The sequence below is a fragment of the Notolabrus celidotus genome, chromosome 16 (genome assembly GCF_009762535.1).
Source record: "Notolabrus celidotus isolate fNotCel1 chromosome 16, fNotCel1.pri, whole genome shotgun sequence".
Classification (NCBI taxonomy): Eukaryota; Metazoa; Chordata; class Actinopteri; order Labriformes; family Labridae; genus Notolabrus; species Notolabrus celidotus.
Window position 1 is genome coordinate 17504895 of NC_048287.1, and position 12544 is coordinate 17517438.

The following is a 12544-nucleotide window of genomic DNA, read 5'->3' on the forward strand; positions in this document are numbered from 1 at the left end:
GTTTCTGCCTGTTAAAAGGAAGTTTTTCCTCACCACTGTAACTAGCTAAATACTGCGATGTGCAATGCTCATGATGGATTAAGGTGGGGTCAGACTGAGTCTTACCCTGTCTTGAAGTTGGGTCTCTGTTCATAATTTGACATAGAGTGGTCTAGACCTCCTATGTTTGTAAAAGCGTCTTGAGATAACGTTTGTTGTGATTTGGCGCTATACAAATAAAGATTGATTGATTGATTGATTGATTGATTGATTGATTGATGTGTTTGTTCAGTGACAGTTAAAGCAGCCATCTCTTATCAAGACCTATTTTCATAAAGTTCCACTTCTGTGAACTTTTCACTGTCAGCTTTGCTCCACTTTTCTGTTTGAAAAGCAAGTGTAAATGTAGTTCAGCCAACAAGACAGATGTGTTAATCAGTCTCATTCTATTTATACTGAGAAGTGTGTTAAAATGTGAGAAAAAAAACAATATTCATGACGTCAAACTTTTTTGGGGAAACTGGAACAAGTCTACTCACTCTTATTCCCAAGGTGTCAAATGATGACGATTTGTTGCAGCCCACACCTGGTTTTTTAACTGAGTGTAATGTAAATGTTATGCAGCAATAAAGAATGCTGAGAGATACTGCTCCATGTCATGTAGAAGACATGAAAAGGCCCAGAAAATGTTATTGTTTTATGAAAAAGAAAAATGTACAGTTGATGCCAGCAAGTTGCAGGGTTAAACTGTACCGAGCAAAGAAGAAACCATTTGTAAACATAATCCAGAAAGGATGAAGACTTCTCTGGGCCTTAGCTCTTCTAAGATAGGCTAAGGCAAAGTGGAAAACTTTCTTGCGGTGTGGCAAAGTAAAGTTTGACATTCTCTTTGGAAATCATGGACGCAGTGTCCTTCACTCTGAAGAAGAGAGGGGACCACACAGCTTCTTATGAGCACACAGTTCAAAAGCCAACATCCGTAATGGTATGGAGATGCATAAGTGACCATGGTGTATATCTTACTTATCTGGGGAGGCACCATTAATGCTGAACAATACATTTTGGAGCAACACATGCTTCCACCCAGACAATGCCTTTTTCAGGGAAGACCTTGCATAAGTCATATTTTGGTTTGAGATTGTTTCAAGTTAATCACTTACTAAAATGGAAGAAAACAGATGTCATAACGGACCTGAGGTGCATCTCAAAGCTCTAAACTGCACTCTCCTCGCTCCTCGCTCAAACCGGAAGTAGTTACTGACGCGCCATTTTAACTTGCGTCCTGCTTGTGTCCCAAAGCTCTAAACGCTGCTGGAGGAGAGAGGAGCGAGGAGCGAGGAGACTGATCCGAGGAGGGATAATCGAGGAAACACGAGAGCAGACTTTGCGGAAGTCTTTTCTCTGACAGACACGCCCCCTTATCGGATACCTCTCACTGATTGGACGCTGCAGCGACTCTGACTAAACGAAACTTAACATCAGCTGAGTTTAATAACAGAGAAAAGACGGACCTTAAAACAGTCATTAAGGGTGCCCTGAAACAGATCATAAACACACGATGGACTCTAAACAGTCTGTATGTGATGATCTGAGATCAAAAAGTGTTTGATGTGAGTTTTAAACACAAAATACTGAATGCAAAATCATAAATTCAATATAACAGAGGATGGATTATGTTATATATGATTGTTTTTGTCAGATTCACTGTCTAACGAAATAGAGTAATGGATAATAGATGATCATATTCATGATCAGTTATTTCTCCTGTTGGTTTCCTCGTTTGTTCTCGTTTTCTTCATGAAGAAAAGTCTGACAGTAAAGTTTGTCTGTTAGTAAAAACACTTGTTATATTTCCTGTCAGGTTAATAAAGTTTCATATGAGGCTGATCATTAATGAGCACGGGGTTTGAAAAGAGTTGCATGGTTTCTATTTTCCTTTAAAGTAATAAATAATTTAATAATGAGGCATTTTACCGGTGAATCGATCCGTAATGCTTCAGGACAGAATAAACCGAGAGCAGATTCTCTTCTTCTGCAGGTGTTTGTTAAACAGGTAAACACAGAGACAGAGCTGTGTCACTGTTTATATATCAGAGGTATTACAGTCATGTGTGTAGACACAAACAGCTGTTAAAGCCGTCATCACAAACCGACGTCGCTTCACGTGACGTTCCGGAGGAGAAGACGTCTCATTTCTCTAAATACAAATCTCCTCTCCTCTTGTTTCATTTCCTCGCATCTCTGGTGGGCGGGACTAAGACGCGAGGAAGAGACGCTAGGATGGACGTTTAGAGCTTTGAGAAGCACCCCATGTCTACAAAAATGTGTATTTTGACTAAACTATGAAATTGGAGCCTCTGTTTTGTGGCTATGACAACGACACTTGGGATGTGTCTGTCACAGTGAAACAGCAAAGGGCCTTCCCTAAACTGGACGTACACTAAACGTATTACCAGAAACTTTGGGAACTATCTCAGTGGGTAACAACCAATACATCTAGATTTGTTTCCATCACACCACCAGATGGTAGATGGTGATGTACCACTTACAGTGGCATGATATCTATGAATTATTCTGCAAACATACATACAATTAGTGTGCTGTTGTTAATAACTAGCTAATGACTAGCTAACAACTAGCTGCCACAGTGCTGTTTATTTCCATATTTAAATCATTCTATGTAATGATCATAATAATAATAATAATAATACAATAAATAAATAACAACAATAATAATACATAAATAATAATAGCAATAATAATAATAATAATAATAATAATAATAATAATAATAATAATAATAATAATAATAATAATAATGGTAGTATAATTTATTCTAACAATGTTATTTTTTTGCCTCATCCTAACTTTTCTGGTGACAACCAAAATTTAATAAAAATTTGGTAGAGAAAAAATGTCCCACAATGTATGTTTAGGTCTGTAACACTTACAGTAGGCTATATCTACTATTAAATATTTATGTTGCATAATTATAATTGGCAGATACACTTTGTCTCATAAAGGAAGCTGTATTATTATTATTATTATTATTATTATTATTATTATTATTATTATTATTATTATTATTATTATTATTATTATTTTATCACAATTCAATGTTTTTGCACAATATTCATTTGAGAAACCAATTAGGTTTTGGAGTGATACATTCATTTTTAAATTGAACCACTCTGTAATATTTGATTTTATTTGAACATAATATTTAATATTTGAAAAACCTATTATGACATGAGAGTCATGGAACAGTGGGTCAAAAGTTGTAGCTTTAGAAAACAAGCTACAACTTTTAGGGTTATGATTAAAGTTAGGGTTAGGGTTAGAACCAGAACTAAACTTAAGCAAACAGAACCAGAACCAAACTCATGCAAACATAACCAAACTCAAGCAAACAGACCCAGAACCAAACTCAAGGATTAGGGTTATGATTATGGTCAGGGTTATGATTGGGGTTTGGGTTGGGGTTATGATAAGGGTTAGGGTCATTAGGGTTGGGTTATGATTAGGATTAGGATTAGGGTTAGGGTTATTAGGGTTAGGGTAATGATTAGGGTTTGGGTTGGGGTTATGATAAGGGTTAGGGTCATAAGGGTTGGGTTATGATTAGGATTAGGATTAGGATTAGGGTTAGGGTTATTAGGGTTAGGGTAATGATTAGGGTGTGGGTTGGGGTTATGATAAGGGTTAGAGTTAGGATTAAAATTAGGGTTAGGGTTAGAACCAGTACTAAGTGGAAGTAAACAGAAACAGAACCAAACTGAACCAGAACCGAACCAGAACCGAACTCAAGCAAACCGAACCAGAACCGAACTCAAGCAAACAGAACCAGAACCAGAACAAAACTCAAGCAAAGAGAAACAGAACCAAACTGAAACAGAACCAAACCGAACCGATCCAGAACCAAGCTCAAGCAAACAAAAGCAGAACCAAACTCAAGCAAACAGAACCAGAACCAAACTCAAGCAAACAGAACCAGAACCAAGTCAAGCAAACAGAACCAGAACCAGAACCAAACTCAGGCAAACAAAACCAGAACCAACTCAAGCAAACAGAACCAGAATCAAATTTAGGGTGATTAGGTTTAGGGTTAGGGTTATGATTATGATTAGGGTTAGGTTTAGGGTTAGGATTAGGGTTAGGGTTATGATTATGTTTAGGGTTATGATTAGGGTTAGGGTTAGGATTAGGGTTAGGGTCAGCATGGCGGCCATGCGGCCAATCATATGTGAGGATATAGGATACAGGTGATGGAGGGGAGGCTGTGTATCGTGGCTTCATCTGTTCCTTCAGAGAGAGTCTTCTCAAAGACAGAGCAAATACTCACTGAGAGGAGAAATCTGATCAGCCCATCCAAGCTGAGGCATCAGATTTTTTCTCAATGCCAACCTGAGGACATTAATAATGTTTGCTCAAGTTTGGTTCTGGTTCAGTTTGCTTGAATTGGTTCTGTTTCTGTTTACCTGAGTTGGTTCTGTCTGGTTCAGTTTGCTTGAGTTCGGTTCTGTTCTGGTTCTGTTCTGGTATGGTTCTGGTTTGGTTCTGTTCTGGTTCCATTCTGGTTCGGTTCAGGTTCGGTTCTGGTTCAGTTCTGGTACGGTTCTGGTTTGGTTCTGGTATGGTTCTGGTATGGTTCAAGTTCGGTTCTGGTTCAGTTCTGGTATGGTTCTTGTTCGGATCTGGTTCGATTCAGGTTTGGTTCTGGTACGGTTCTGGTTCGATTCCGGTTCGGTTCTGGTTCAGTTCTGGTACGGTTCTGGTTCAATTCCGGTTCGGTTCTGGTTCGGCTCTGGTTCGGTTCTGGTTCGGTTTTGTTCTGGTTCGGTTCTGGTTTGGCTCTGGTTCAGTTCTGGTAGGGTTCTGGTTCGGTTCAGGTTCGGGTCTGGTTTGGTTCTAGTTCGGTTCTGGTATGGTTCTGGTTCAGTTCTGGTATGGTTCTTGTATGGTTCTGGTTCGGTTCAGGTTCGGTTCTGGTTCAGTTCTGGTACGGTTCTGGTTCGGATCTGGTTTGGTTCTGGTTCGGTTCTGGTACGGTTCTGGTTCGGTTCTGGTTCGGTTCCGGTCGGTTCTGGTTCAGTTCTGGTTCGGTTCTGGTTCAGCTCTGGTTCGGTTCTGGTTCGGTTTTGGTTCGGTTCTGGTTCGGTTTTGTTCTGGTTTGGTTCTGGTTCAGTTCTGGTAGGGTTCTGTTTCGGTTCAGGTTCGGGTCTGATTTGGTTCTGGTTCTGATTGCATGAGTTTGGTTCTGGTTCTGTATGCTTAAGTTAAGTTCTGGTTCTAAACCTAACCCTAATCCTAACCCTAACCCTAACCCTAATCCTAACCCTAACCCTAATAACAACCCTAACCCTAATCACAACCCTAACCCTAATCACAACCCTAACCCTAATCACAACCGTAACCCTAATCACAACCCTAACCCTAACCCTAATCACAACCCTAACCCTAACCCTAATCACAACCCTAACCCTAATCACAACCCTAACCCTAACCCCAACCCTAACCCTAATCCTAACCCTAACCCTAACCCTAATCACAACCCTAACCCTAACCCTAATCACAACCCTAACCCTAATCACAACCCTAACCCTAACCCTAATCACAACCCTAACCCTAATCACAACCCTAACCCTAATCACAACCCTAACCCTAACCCTAATCACAACCCTAACCCTAACCCCAACCCTAACCCTAATCCTAACCCTAACCCTAACCCTAATCCTAACCCTAAACCTAATCACAACCCTAACCCTAACCCCAACCCTAACCACAACCCTAACCCTAACCCTAATCACAACCCTAACCCTAATCACAACCCTAACCCTAACCCTAATCACAACCCTAACCCTAATCACAACCCTAACCCTAACCCTAATCACAACCCTAACCCTAATCACAACCCTAACCCTAACCCCAACCCTAACCACAACCCTAACCCTAACCCCAACCCTAACCACAACCCTAACCCTAATCACAACCCTAACCCTAACCCTAATCACAACCCTAACCCTAACCCCAACCCTAACCCTAATCACAACCCTAACCCTAATCACAACCCTAACCCTAACCCCAACCCTAACCCTAATCCTAACCCTAACCCTAACCCTAATCACAACCCTAACCCTAATCACAACCGTAACCCTAATCACAACCCTAACCCTAACCCTAATCACAACCCTAACCCTAACCCTAATCACAACCCTAACCCTAACCCTAATCACAACCCTAACCCTAATCACAACCCTAACCCTAACCCCAACCCTAACCACAACCCTAACCCTAACCCCAACCCTAACCACAACCCTAACCCTAATCACAACCCTAACCCTAACCCTAATCACAACCCTAACCCTAACCCCAACCCTAACCCTAATCACAACCCTAACCCTAATCACAACCCTAACCCTAACCCCAACCCTAACCCTAACCACAACCCTAACCCTAATCACAACCCTAACCCTAACCCTAATCACAACCCTAACCCTAATCACAACCCTAACCCCAACCCTAATCACAACCCTAACCCTAATCCTAACCCTAATCACAACCCTAACCCTAATGACAACCGTAACCCTAATCACAACCCTAATCCTAATCACAACCCTAACCCTAACCACAACCCTAACCCTAATCACAATCCTAACCCTAATCACAACTGTAACCCTAACCCCAACCCTAACCCTAATCCTAACCCTAAACCTAATCACAACCCTAACCCTAATCCTAACCCTAACCCTAATCACAACCGTAACCCTAACCCCAACCCTAACCCTAATCACAACCGTAACCCTAACCCCAACCCTAACCCTAATCACAACCCTAACCCTAATCACAACCCTAACCCTAACCCTAATCACAACCCTAACCCTAATCACAACCCTAACCCTAACCCTAATGACAACCGTAACCCTAATCACAACCCTAATCCTAATCACAACCCTAACCCTAACCCTAATGACAACCGTAACCCTAATCACAACCCTAATCCTAATCACAACCCTAACCCTAATCACAACCCCAACCCTAATCACAACCCTAACCCTAATCCTAACCCTAATCACAACCCTAACCCTAACCCTAATGACAACCGTAACCCTAATCACAACCCTAACCCTAACGACAACCCTAACCCTAATCACAATCCTAACCCTTATCACAACTGTAACCCTAACCCCAACCCTAACCCTAATCCTAACCCTAACCCTAACCCTAATCACAACCCTAACCCTAATCACAACCCTAACCCTAATCCTAACCCTAACCCTAATCACAACCGTAACCCTAACCCCAACCCTAACCCTAATCACAACCGTAACCCTAACCCCAACCCTAACCCTAACCCTAACCCTAATCACAACCCTAACCCTAATCACAACCCTAACCCTAATCACAACCCTTACCCTAACCCTGATCACAACCCTAACCCTAACCCCAACCCTAACCCTAATCCTAACCCTAACCCTAACCCTAATCACAACCCGTACCCTAACCCTAATCACAACCCTAACCCCAACCCTAACCCTAATCACAACCCTTACCCTAACCCTAATCACAACCCTTACCCTAACCCTAATCACAACCCTAACCCTAACCCTAATCACAACCCTAACCCTAACCCTAACCCTAATCACAACCCTAACCCCAACCCTAACCCTAATCACAACCCTAACCCCAACCCTAACCCTAATCACAACCCTTACCCTAACCCTAATCACAACCCTTACCCTAACCCTAATCACAACCCTAACCCTAACCCCAACCCTAACCCTAATCATAACCCTTGGATCAGGGTGAGAATGATTTTGTAACAGAATAAATGCACACAATTGGGCAATTATAAGGCATCTCATAAAACACCTTACGTTAAAGGGTTTTCAAAACAAACCATTAGTTTTTGCAAAGTTAAGGTAAAATATACGGCTACAAAAGATCTTAAATTAAGAGCCGTTCGGGAGTTGAAAGAGCCGGCTCTTCTTTGGGGGCCGAGTCAAAAGAGCCGGCTCTCTGAAAAGAGCCCAACTTCCCATCACTAAAGCACATGCTTACTACCATTTGCACTCTTAGTTGCCCTTGGAACTATTTGTATTGTAAAACGTATCAATGTGAATACTTCAGACCTGTACCATAGTGATAAACAGATAACACTTCAATTTGAATCAAGTAAATACCACTTGTATACTTTAAAACAGAGGGTCATTTCATCCCTTGTGGACTCAACATGACAGCATTTATACTTTTCAAGTAATTGATCTTAAACGCTTTCAGAAAATTAACAGTAGCAAGACTCACATATCCCTTCGAGCCACCAAATGGTATCATAACAATGGTGTACTGTATATGCTGTTTTATAATGACACAGCACAATTTTATGATTTACTAGAAATGTATTCAAATTATTTCACGGACCCCCACGCTATGGTTCGCAGACCCCCAGGGGTCCCAGGACCCCACTTTGAGAACAACTGAGCTAGAGTACGGTAATTGAGCCAAATGTACCATAAAACATAAACAATATACCCCCGTTTTCTGTGAATGCATGATTATGAAGTGAAGGATAAAAGATGTGAAAAAAGTTGCGCAGTGTCGCTGTCTTTTCCAGCACAGCGTGCACTCAACTTTCAATGAATGGGGATGTGTTTTGTTAATAGGGTCAGGTCGCACGCAGCCATGCTGGAATAATTTTCCAGGACTATATGTGATTTTCCAGGACATTTGACTTTTTCTCCCATTTTCCAGGTGTTTTCCAGTACTGGAAAACTGGTCAACTGTTTTCCAGGTTTTCCAGGAAGCGTGGGAACCCTGTTTTTTATACGCCAGCATATGCTGGCTAAATCGTCAAGGTGTGACAGTGCCTTTACACCTGCTTGCACTCTTTTTGGTTGTAATGCATGTGAGTGCACATTAAGGTGTGTGTGTGTGTGTGTGTGTGTGTGTGTTGAATGTGCTTGTGAGTTGTGGATGTGATAAGGGGTGTGTGCTTGCGAGATGAGAGGGAGGATTTGTTCTTTCTCTGAAAACAGTCCCTAATGAAACCCCCACGAGCGCGCTCACGCGAGCGTGCATGGCACACTCACACACACACACACACACACACTTCAGAGACATCCATGTTATAGAAACACCTTTCACTTTCCAAAAAGCCTTTGGCTCCATTGCAAAGCAATGGTGCCCTCTACAGGAATTTAGTGAGGAAAAATCCCTGTGGAATTTTTCTTTTATTAAAAGCCCCCTCTGGTGGACAATAGTTTGAACTACAAATTGAAGCCAATTCCACAAAATGAAAGACTAATATCATAGGATACATCGATTTATACTGTAATGATTGAGGGATCAAAAAGTGGTGTTTGAATTGGAGTCAATAGTCATCTTTTGGACGTGAATGTGGTTAACTGGGTCAAATTGTTGCCAGAGCTTAATATAGACTTCTCATATGTTTTGACATAACAATTTTTAAATTTCACCAAAAATAACTGCCAAAGAGAAATGATGTTGCTGGCATTGATGAAAACCAAAATAATCTTTAGACGAAAAAAAAAAAGTAGCACAAAAAGCCGTAAAATGTACCAATTCTGGCCAGAGCTATTTTAATATAAGCTACCAGTTGCTAGTTTGCTAGTGGTGTAAATAAGTTACAGAGGGAGTTGTTTGAATCGTCCAGGAAAACCAGCCATGTCAGAACAAGTAGATAGTAAAGAAAGGCCGACATTAATTAAGTACTCAGTGTTTTCTGCAACTTACCATTGATGAACAGTTCCACATGTGAACTTTGATGGTAGCCAGTGTTTGTTCCATCAGCAGACAGCTGAGCTTCTATTAGTAATAATCCACAATTTCCTCCTCTGGGGATTTTCTTTCTCAGATGGAGTTAGAAGCACGCCTGGATTTATCCGGTCGCCAGGTAGTGAATCCAATTAAATATGGTTAGCTTAACAGCTACTAACACCTGAATTAAGCACGCAGCTGGCAGCAGAGCCCGGTGACTTCTGGTAGCATGTGGAAGTCATGGTGGAAGTACGTACTGCCCGCCAGGGGGCAGTTCCATATGTGTAACACATAACACCAAGTGTAATCAACGAACAGCATAATGGAACAGTCAATAAAGAAAGACACGTTTTTACAAAAGCAATTAGCCTTTTTTAATCTTACATTGCATTGAAAATTTACATAATAGATTCATACATTTTACAAATAATTTCATCATAAAAATATATTTCTGTACAAAACACTTTTTTATTCTATATTTCATCTTTTTTTTTCAAATGGTGAATATTTCCAATGTCCCCGGGCAGGAACAGCTTTTAAGTCTTTCAAATCACATGGGTCTTATTGCGGTCAGTCAGTAGGAAAAGCTTGTGGCAAAATAGACTGAAGCTTAGAAAAAAAGGATTTCTGATGAAGGGGGAGGACTGGAGCATGTGTGTATGTGTATGTTTGTGTGTTGGTTTGTATGTAATTGTGTACGTTTTTAGGTATATGTATGTGTGCATGTATGTCGGTGACAGGGAGGGTCCCATGGTTTTTGGTAGGCACTGTGTCAGATCCATACCGAAAAAATAAATCAAAATAAAACAGAAAAGAAACAAAAGAAACAGCAACAGTAACAACGACAGCAGCAACAACCAATCCAAACTGTAATACTGAACAATATCACTAAAGCAATGCAATGTGGGGCAATCACAGCATTGATAAACAACAAAGCTGCAGCCAAAAATGCTTTTAAATTAAAAACAAATTAAAAAGGAGTTTTCATTGAGCTGGTTGCAGTTGGTGCCTGTGATATCAGCAGCAGGGGTTCCCACAACAAATAGATATTTTTGCTCACTGTGACACCCAGACTCATTAAAAACCATCCTAGACCCATATTCAGATATGAAACCTTTAAATCAGACTCATTACCAACAACTGGTATTCATCAAGTGAGATATCAACCCTGAAATCAAAACCTCAGAAACAAAAGTTTAAGAAACAAAAACTGTGACTCGTGCTCATTGATAGATGTACTCCTGTCACATGAAGAACTAATAATAATAATAATAATAATAATAATAATAATAATAATACTAATATGGTGTTGTCTGGTGCATTTTCAGGCCCAACCTTTAAAATATGGCACTGTAACATGGATGTTATGGGCATGGTTTCATAAAAAAATCACCTTCTCTTCTTTCATCAGAATGGCCAATACACATTGCAACAACAGAGGCTTATTACAGAGAGAAAAGGTGTCAGGACAAATCAGAATATATATATATATATATAGGAAAAAATAGAACAAGTAGAATCTCAGTGGTCTTAATATTTTTGCAAACCTTTGATTCAAGTTTCCCTCCCAAATGGTCAGATATTTAGTGTTTCTGAATTAAAAATACGACAGTCACAACCAGAAAAACAATCAAACAAACATTAAAATTGCAGTGTGCCAGGAATAGCACAAACGTTTTAAAGACTTTTAATTAAAGGCTTGTGAACTGGGTGCTACGATCCATGTTTCATGTGGATTTCAGTACAAGGGAAATTTTTTTTTTAACATAATTGACATTCTTTTCAGGATTGATTTTTAAGACCAAACACATCTTAACACAGGGGTAAAATGCTAAATGATTTAAATCCTTAAAAATTGAGTAATTTTGCATAGGAAGCAGACAAGTTCTAAACTTATTCTGCAACCAAACAAGTCCAGACAAATAATTTAGAGACACAAATAAACTTAAATTAAAACTTCTTTAGGACCTCTGTGAGGAACTTTGCTTGTGCCAGTTTTGCCCCCCCCCCTGTGGACAAAGTGATTCCCTTTTAGTCCTTTACATTTTTAAGAACAATTGTACTCTTCCGTCTTTTAACACTCATGTCGAACACTTTCTGTGGAAAAGGTGAAAGGAAAAAGGCTGTTTCTATAGCGTGCTATACCTGCCCCCACACATACCCCTGTCACAGCGGAAACAGGCATTTTAAATCACATGTGATGGTCTTGTTTATTATTTTTGGTCATAAAGAGGCATACAGTTAATGAGTCTCTTTCCTTACTAGCTAAAAACTCCACATAGGGGCTTTAAAGCTTCTGTTTCACCACAAATTCATCCCTTGACTTCCTAATAAATACACAAAAAAGAGAGAGAGGGAGGAAAAAATCTTGAATCGGCACAAATACAGTTCAGCATAAATGTATTGAGTGCAGGTCATCATTCATGTACTGTATATCAAATTATAATCCATTTCATCTTGCACTATGGTCTTGTGAGAGACAATTTAAACTTTAATTTTTAGCAGAGTCAGAGCTAGACTAGAGTCTGGCCATGTATAATCAGAAAAGTGAATATTCTTTTGGAAACTTTTTTTCCTGTGTTTCTGTAACAACACTGACTTTGTCAACATCTGAGAATGAAGAAAAAGAAAAACTACATTAGTCAGGAGTTTTGATGTGCAAATTTTTGTGACATAATATCACCAGTTGGGTTCTGAAAACAGTGCCGCTACTCCAGCAGATCATTAAAATGCTGCCTGTGCCACAACAGGGACGGTTATGGAGGACGTATATGTAACAGCTCCAGTGAAG

The 12544-nt window shown here is 40.1% G+C and overlaps 1 protein-coding gene across 5 annotated transcripts in view; it reads right to left on the reverse strand.

Annotated features, from left to right (window-relative positions):
• tshz1 (teashirt zinc finger homeobox 1) overlaps nucleotides 1-10005 on the reverse strand; it is a 195146-nt gene extending 185141 nt beyond the window's left edge. For all 5 annotated transcript variants that reach the window (XR_004634325.1, XR_004634326.1, XR_004634327.1 and 2 more), the window contains exon 1: nucleotides 9730-10005. The gene's annotated coding sequence lies outside the window, so the exon portion shown is untranslated. The remainder of the gene's footprint in view (nucleotides 1-9729) is intronic.
• Between the last annotated feature and the right edge of the window lie 2539 nt (nucleotides 10006-12544).